This window comes from Myotis davidii, unplaced genomic scaffold, assembly GCF_000327345.1.
Source record: "Myotis davidii unplaced genomic scaffold, ASM32734v1 scaffold79, whole genome shotgun sequence".
NCBI lineage: Eukaryota > Metazoa > Chordata > Mammalia > Chiroptera > Vespertilionidae > Myotis > Myotis davidii.
The window spans coordinates 2,060,175-2,067,072 of NW_006294339.1; positions in this window are offsets into that span (position 1 = coordinate 2,060,175).

The window sequence follows — 6,898 nt, forward strand, 5'->3', positions numbered from 1 at the left end:
CTGTAATGATTTCTTATCAAAGTTTTACTTCACATGGTTTAAAGAATCAAATAGTTCTGCAAGGCTAGTTATGGAACATTTAGTCATTCACGCCCCACCTCCATTTCCTTCTCCCAGAGGCAAACACTTTCAACTCTTTTGGCTGATTCTTTTGGTATTTACTGCCTTATCATTAAATAACACACTTGTTTCTATTTCTTGATCTTTCGGTTTTAGGCACTATCTGTTGACTCCCACCATGACGAAGAAGATTTAGGTCTCACACCCCCCGCCCCAGCACCCCGGAACACATATACATGCAGACACCCACACACTCAACGCCCTGTGCCTCAACTTCTGCCCATCCTTCCAATATGGTTGTGATGTTTAAAAATGTCTTTTTATTTTTAATTGTGGTAGAATACACATAACAGAAAAATTACCTTCTTAATCACTTTTAAGTGTAAGTTTTGTGGCATTGAGTACATTCACATTGTTGTGCTACCATAACCACTATCCATCTCCAGAACTCTTTTTCATGTTGAAAATTCTATATGCATTAAACAGTAAGCCCCCTTTCCCCTTTATCCCCAGCCCCTGGCAACCACATTCTACTTTCTGTCTCAATGAATTCAACTACTCTAGGCACCTTATATAAGTGGAATTAGACAGTATCTACTGTGTTATGATTGGCTTATTTCACTTACCATCATGTCCTCAATGTTCATCCATGTTGTATCATATGTCAGAATTTCCTTCCTCCTTAAGGATGAATAATATTCCATTGCATGTATATCCCATACTTTGTTTATTCATTTATCCATTGGTGAGCACTTGGGTTGCTTCCATCTCTTGGCTATTGTAAATAATGCTAATATGATCACGAATATACAAAAATCTCTTCTAGTCCCTGCTTTCAATTCTTTTGGGTATCTACACTAATAAAAGACAAAGATGCTAATTGACTGTACCTTTGCTACGCCCACCAGCCAATAAGAAGAGTATGCAAATTAACCCAACAAAGATGGCGGTTAAATTTGCATACTGCAGGCAGATCCCACTGCACCGCCCTGTGCTGGCGGCAGCATGATCCCAAGCCACCGCCTGCCCAGCACATATCCGGGCCTGCCGTGTGCAGCCCGGGGCGGGGAGAGGGGGGCAGCAGCGAGATCCCCAGCTGCCACCCGCCCCAGTGTGGGATTCGGGCCTGCCATGTGCGACCAGGGGGGACGTGGCAGGCACCGTGGGATCGGGCATGCCATCTGCCACCAGGGGAGCAGGCCTATGTCAGCAGGTGGTTATCTCCCGAGGGGTCCCAGACTGTGAGAGGGCACAGGTTGGGCTGAGAGACCCTCCCCCCCTGCCAGTGCACAGATTTTTGTGCACCGGGCTTCTAGTATATCCAGAAGTGGGAATTGCTGGATCATATGGTAATTCTATTTTTAATTTTTTGAGAAACTGCCCTACTATTTTCCATACTAATTGCACCATTTACATTCCCACCAACAGTGCACAAGGGTTCCATTTTTTTCACATCCTTGCCAGCACTTGTTATTTTCTGTTTTGTTTTATTTTTGATAGCAGACATCCTAATGGGTATGAAGTGGTATCTCGTTGTAATTTTGACTTGCATTTCCTTGATTAGTGAGGTCAAACATCATTTCATGTGCTTTTTGGCCATTGTATATCTTCTTAGGGGAAATGTCTACTTAAATCCTTTGCCAATTTTTTAATTGAGTTTTAGATTTTTGTTATTACTGAGTTATAGGAATTCTTTATATAGTCTGGACATTAATCCTTTATCATATATATGATTTGCAAATATTTTCCCCCATTCTGTGGGTAGCCTATTCGCTCTGTTGATTGTGTTCTTTGAAACACAGTTTTTATTTTCTGTAGCCCAATTTATCTTTATTTCTTTTGTGGTCTATGCTTTGGTGTCATATTTTGAAAGGATTTTTATGTCATCAGAGCAAAAGAAATGCTATTCACAGTGTGCTGTGATTAATATTCTTTCCTGCACAACTTTGTGTTTTCTGAAATTAATACTTAATCTTTATGTTATATTTTTTGCTTAGTTTTCTATAAATGTATCCCTTATTTCCAAACTCTCCCCCATTTATGTAAATCTCCTCTTAATGCAATCTCTCCTATTAAGTATTCTACTGATTCACTTGCCTAAAAGTCCCTGCAGATTTCTGACGGCTCCATCCTGGCCTGGTTGATGGCAAGGCCAGCTGCTCAGCCCGAGTCACCAGCTCTCCCTTCACCACCATCTGGAGGCTTCTTCTTCTTCTTTGTTGAATCTCTTGCGTCCTAGATCCCACATCCTCCCTCTATACTCCCTACATTATTTGGGGGAACATCTACCTGTAGCTTTCCAAAAGTTGACATTTTAGGTAAAATTTTGAGAGCTTGTATTTCTAAAAGTGCCCCACATTTAATTGATAGTTTGACTAGGTATAGAATTCTAAGTTGGAAAAAATCTTCCTTCTGAATTTTGAAGGCTTGTTCCATCGTCTTCTAATTTCTGTTGAAAAAGCCCAAAGCCATTTTGTTTCCTAATCTTTTCTAGAAACCTTGTTCTTTCTCTCTGGAAGCTTTTAGACTTCTGTGTCCTGCGTGTGTCTTAGAGTAAATCTATTTCCATTCATTGTGCTGGGCATGCTGTAGGTCCTCTCGTTCTGGAAATTCATCTTGAGTTTGGAGAAAATTTTGTAAAACTACCTTTATAATGATTATTTCACCTCCACTCCCCTGCCCCCTGCTTTTTCCTTTCTGGATCTCCTTAATAATTCCAATACTGACCCTCCTGAAGTGGTCTACATTTCTTTTCTTATTTTTTTTTTTTACCTCTTTTTGTTATCCATTCTGGAAAATTTCTTTAACCCTCTGCAATTTTCTTTTTTCTCTTATTATATTTCCAAGAACTCCGTGTTTGTTGGGTGACTATTCCTCTTTTTTTTGTATCTTGTCCTTTTTTTATGGGTACAATATTTTCTTATTTATTTGAGGATGTTAATAATGTTTTGTCATTGTTTCTGTTAATGTGTTTATCACCATTCACAGTCTCCGCTTCCTCCAAGCTCTTTGTTTTTCTTTTTCCGTTAATCCTCACCTGGGGAATATTTTTCCATTGATTTTCAGGGAGAGTGGAAGAGAGAGGGAAAGACACAGAGAAACATCCATATGAAAGAAACACATTAATTGGTTGCCTCCTGCACATGGCCCAACTGGAGCTGGGAAATGAACCTGCAACCCAGGTACATGCCCTTGCCTGGGAATCGAAGCCTTCTGGTATCCCTATGATGAGGATGTTGTTATACTTGATTTTATCCCAGAGGTTTCTCCGACTTTCCTCATTTCTTTTCATTCTCTTTTCTTTTTGACACTCTACTTGGATGCATATTTTCTTGCCCTCTGATTCACTGATTTGATTGACTCTCTGCGGTTAACCTGCGGTTGATTCCTTCTAGTGTATTCTTCATTTCAGATATTGTATTATTCATTTCTGACTGGTTCTTTTTTTATGATTTCTGTCATTTTAATGCTTACTGAACATTTATTTAAGTTCTCACTGCAGGAAAATGAATTAATAAATTGTGCCCCCTCCATATACTGAAATCCTATGCAGCGGTGGAAATGAATCACATATAGCTGCAGCCAGCTATGAGAACGGATCGCAGAAATATAATGCGGAGTGAGGAAAGCTTGCTGCAGGAGACCACGTACCATATAATCCAACAGTTATAAGGCTCAAAAGTGAGCAGATTAATGTTGCTTAGGTTCTCATACCATGCGATACAGCTTGTTTGTTTTTCCTTATTGAGGAAATGATCCACACAAAATTTGATATAGTGGGTATTATTATGGAGAAGAGGTGGGGGATGAGATAAGGAAGAAGCCCACAGTATTAGTCACACTCCCATGATTAGGTTGGGTTCAAAGGTGTCTATTATATGCTTCATATCCAGGGTGCCATACACCCAGGGTTCCCAGCACCTGCTGTCCCAACACAATCATTTATTGTAACCCTGTCTTTCTCAGAAAGGTCCTGATTTAATAATAAATTATATGACCTGTTTGTTCCCCCCATTTATTTCTTTTTCTTAAATATGTTTTTATTGATTTCAGAGAGGAAGGGAGAGGGAAAGGGCGATAGAAACATCACTGATGAGAAACATTGATCGGCTGCCTCCTGCACGCCCCCTACTGGGGATCAAACCTGCAACCTTGGCGTGTGCCCTTGACCCGAATCAAACCCAGGACCTTCCAGTCTGCAGGACAATGCTCTAGCCACTGAGCCATACCAGCCAGAGTCCCTATTTATTTCTTAGAAAAATGCAGCATACACCTCTTTTGTATGTACCTATTTTTACGTAATATATGTAATGTTTAGTGCCAGGACCCAGCACAGGGCAGGATGTGTCCCCACCTGTGCATACACGCTGCCTGATGCAAGGACTCTGGTGTGTTGCTGCTGGACCCCGTGCTACTAACGCAGTGACAGTGAATATTTGTTGAGTGGAGGAAGAAATGAAATGCATGACTTCCTGGTGCCCCACCTGAAGTCTCCCGTCTGTCCTGGCCTAGAGCGGGTGCGGCGGGTAGGATGTGCACCGTGATGTGATGCCAGTGTGTTCCTGAAGCCCAGGCCCCCTTACAGCGCGTGGCTCCTCGTTGATCCGCACAGCACCTCGACTGAAGCATCGCTGCCTCTTCTTTACAGGCGAGGAAGCCTGCCCGAGGCCACACAGCGAGGGCGTGCGCCCAAACCCAGGACTCCCGGCTTCCCTGCCCGGGGCCTCTCAGGACTGCAGGGCTGGGAGGCCTGGAGAGCGGGCATCAGGCTGAGGGATTTCAGTCAGAGTTCTTTCTTCAATAAACATCCATGTGAAAACTCACGAGGTCAAATCCCTCAAAGGAGAGTATATTAGCCATGCTAGTCTGGGCCCTGCTGAGGTAACAAATGAACCCTGAAACCCCAACGGGGGACACAGTAAAAGTTTATTTCTCGCTCACACAAATACAAAACGGGCCAGTGGCTCCCCGGAGCATCTCTTCCCCACGGGAAGGCACAGGGATCCAAGCTCCGCCCATCACAGTGCCGCTGAGTCATGGGACTTCAATACATTGTCGCTGTGGGAGGCAAAGGACAGAGCCAAGCGCCACACTGGGGCTTGGAAAGCAGGGCCTGGGGACAGTGCACAGCGCGTCCTCCTTCCAAAGACGCCCGTGATCGGCCTTTGTCACTCCTGCAGGCTGGTGAGAAATGCAGGCTTCCTGTGGGCTCAGGAGGAAGGAATGAGACTGGCGAGCCCGTGGGCACACTGAGTGCTTCTGTTGAAGGCGGGAGAGGAATCCTGGAGCCCCACAGCTGGCAGCTTTCCACCCAAGCCCCTCCCCAAGTGGGGAACGCCGTTTGACAATCTCCCCTGGAGTTCAGTGATGGGGAGGATGAGGGGGCGGGGAGGCTGAGGCCCAGAGATGGGCAGGATTTGTCGATTTCACTCAGGGAGTCCAGGACAAATGTCCCCAGGGTCCTGGGGAGGAGGCTGGGTTGGGCCTGGAGCAGTTTCCTGCTTCCTCTAAACCTGTGTTCATTGGGTCTGCTCCCGGTTGTCGTGCTGAATTCGTAAAGGCAATCAGCCTGGTGTGGAGGGTTCTTAGTTTTAAGCTCTTCCTGTCCTAATCTCTTAAACCCTTCGCGCCAGCGCCAGCTGTGGTCCGGCTGTGCCCAGGATAGCCCGAGGCACTCAACTCCTTTACTGGGACGGGCAGCGGCTCACTGGGCCAAGGGGGTCTGAATGCACAAGTGGCAAGAAGGAACCAGGAGTCAGGAATCAGCCCGAGTCCCCCTCCCTCCCAGGACCCTCCGCCCAGGAGCCAGGAGACACATCATTTATCTTCCCCTCCAGGCGTGGGCTCCAGGGGAGGTGGTGGCCTGGTTTCCCAGGGCCTGCTATGGGGGCCAGCCTGTCTCCGAGGAGACAGGAGACGTCCTTCCAGCCTCAGGCCAGAGCCAGCTGACCCCGGGGACTGGCTCTAGTGTGTGTGCAGTTCTGCACCTTCATGTGTGTCCCACTGTTGGGTGATGTGCATGGTTCTGCATGAGTGTGCATTTGTGTGTGTTCAGGCATGCAGAAGGCTATGTCTGCAAGTATGTGATTCTGTGCAGATAGCTGTGTATGTGTGTGTGTGGTTAGGGCATCATACATGTATTCATGTGTCTCTGTGTAGTTTGGGCCTTTGGGTGTCTAGATGCACCTAGGAGAAGAGGGAAGTGGTATATATTTGGGGGGATTCAACCATTTTATTGAGGGCATTCGGAGGGTCAAAGGGCTGGGAGCACAAAGAGATCCTTCAGCCAGGCCGGGATCGCCCCAGCTTCACAGCCACCACAAAAAAGAGAGAGTAGTGATTATTTCTGTGCGGTTGCATGTTTCTGCGATGTGTGCTGCTGTGTGCTTGAAGGTGAATGTGTGCTTGCGTTAAAACTATAGGTGCACAGGCCAGGATGGAGACAGACACATACACAGTGACAATAATGTGTGAGGGGGTGTGACAGGGCCTTGGGGGCATTGGAGGAAAGTGGGACAAACTCTACTTCTAGGGAAAAGAGAGCTTCCCCAGAGGTTGAGGGAGAGCCTTCAGACAGAGGGAATAGTCCCAGCAAAGGCCCAGGATTTGGAAAGAGCATGTCGAAACAATGTGGTAAAGTCTTCTCACTTAAGGGGACTCAAAGGGGCTGAATTTAGGACAGGGAAAGGCCCCCTTTCTGGTCATGGCCCAGGGGCCTCCTGGAAGCTCTCGAGTCTGGGCTCAGGGAACTGAGTGGAGGGAGGCCTGGAAATAGGAGGTTGATGCTTCCTCCCTCCCGACAGCGACAGCGGCTGGGCCAGTCCTGCCTCTGGGGTCG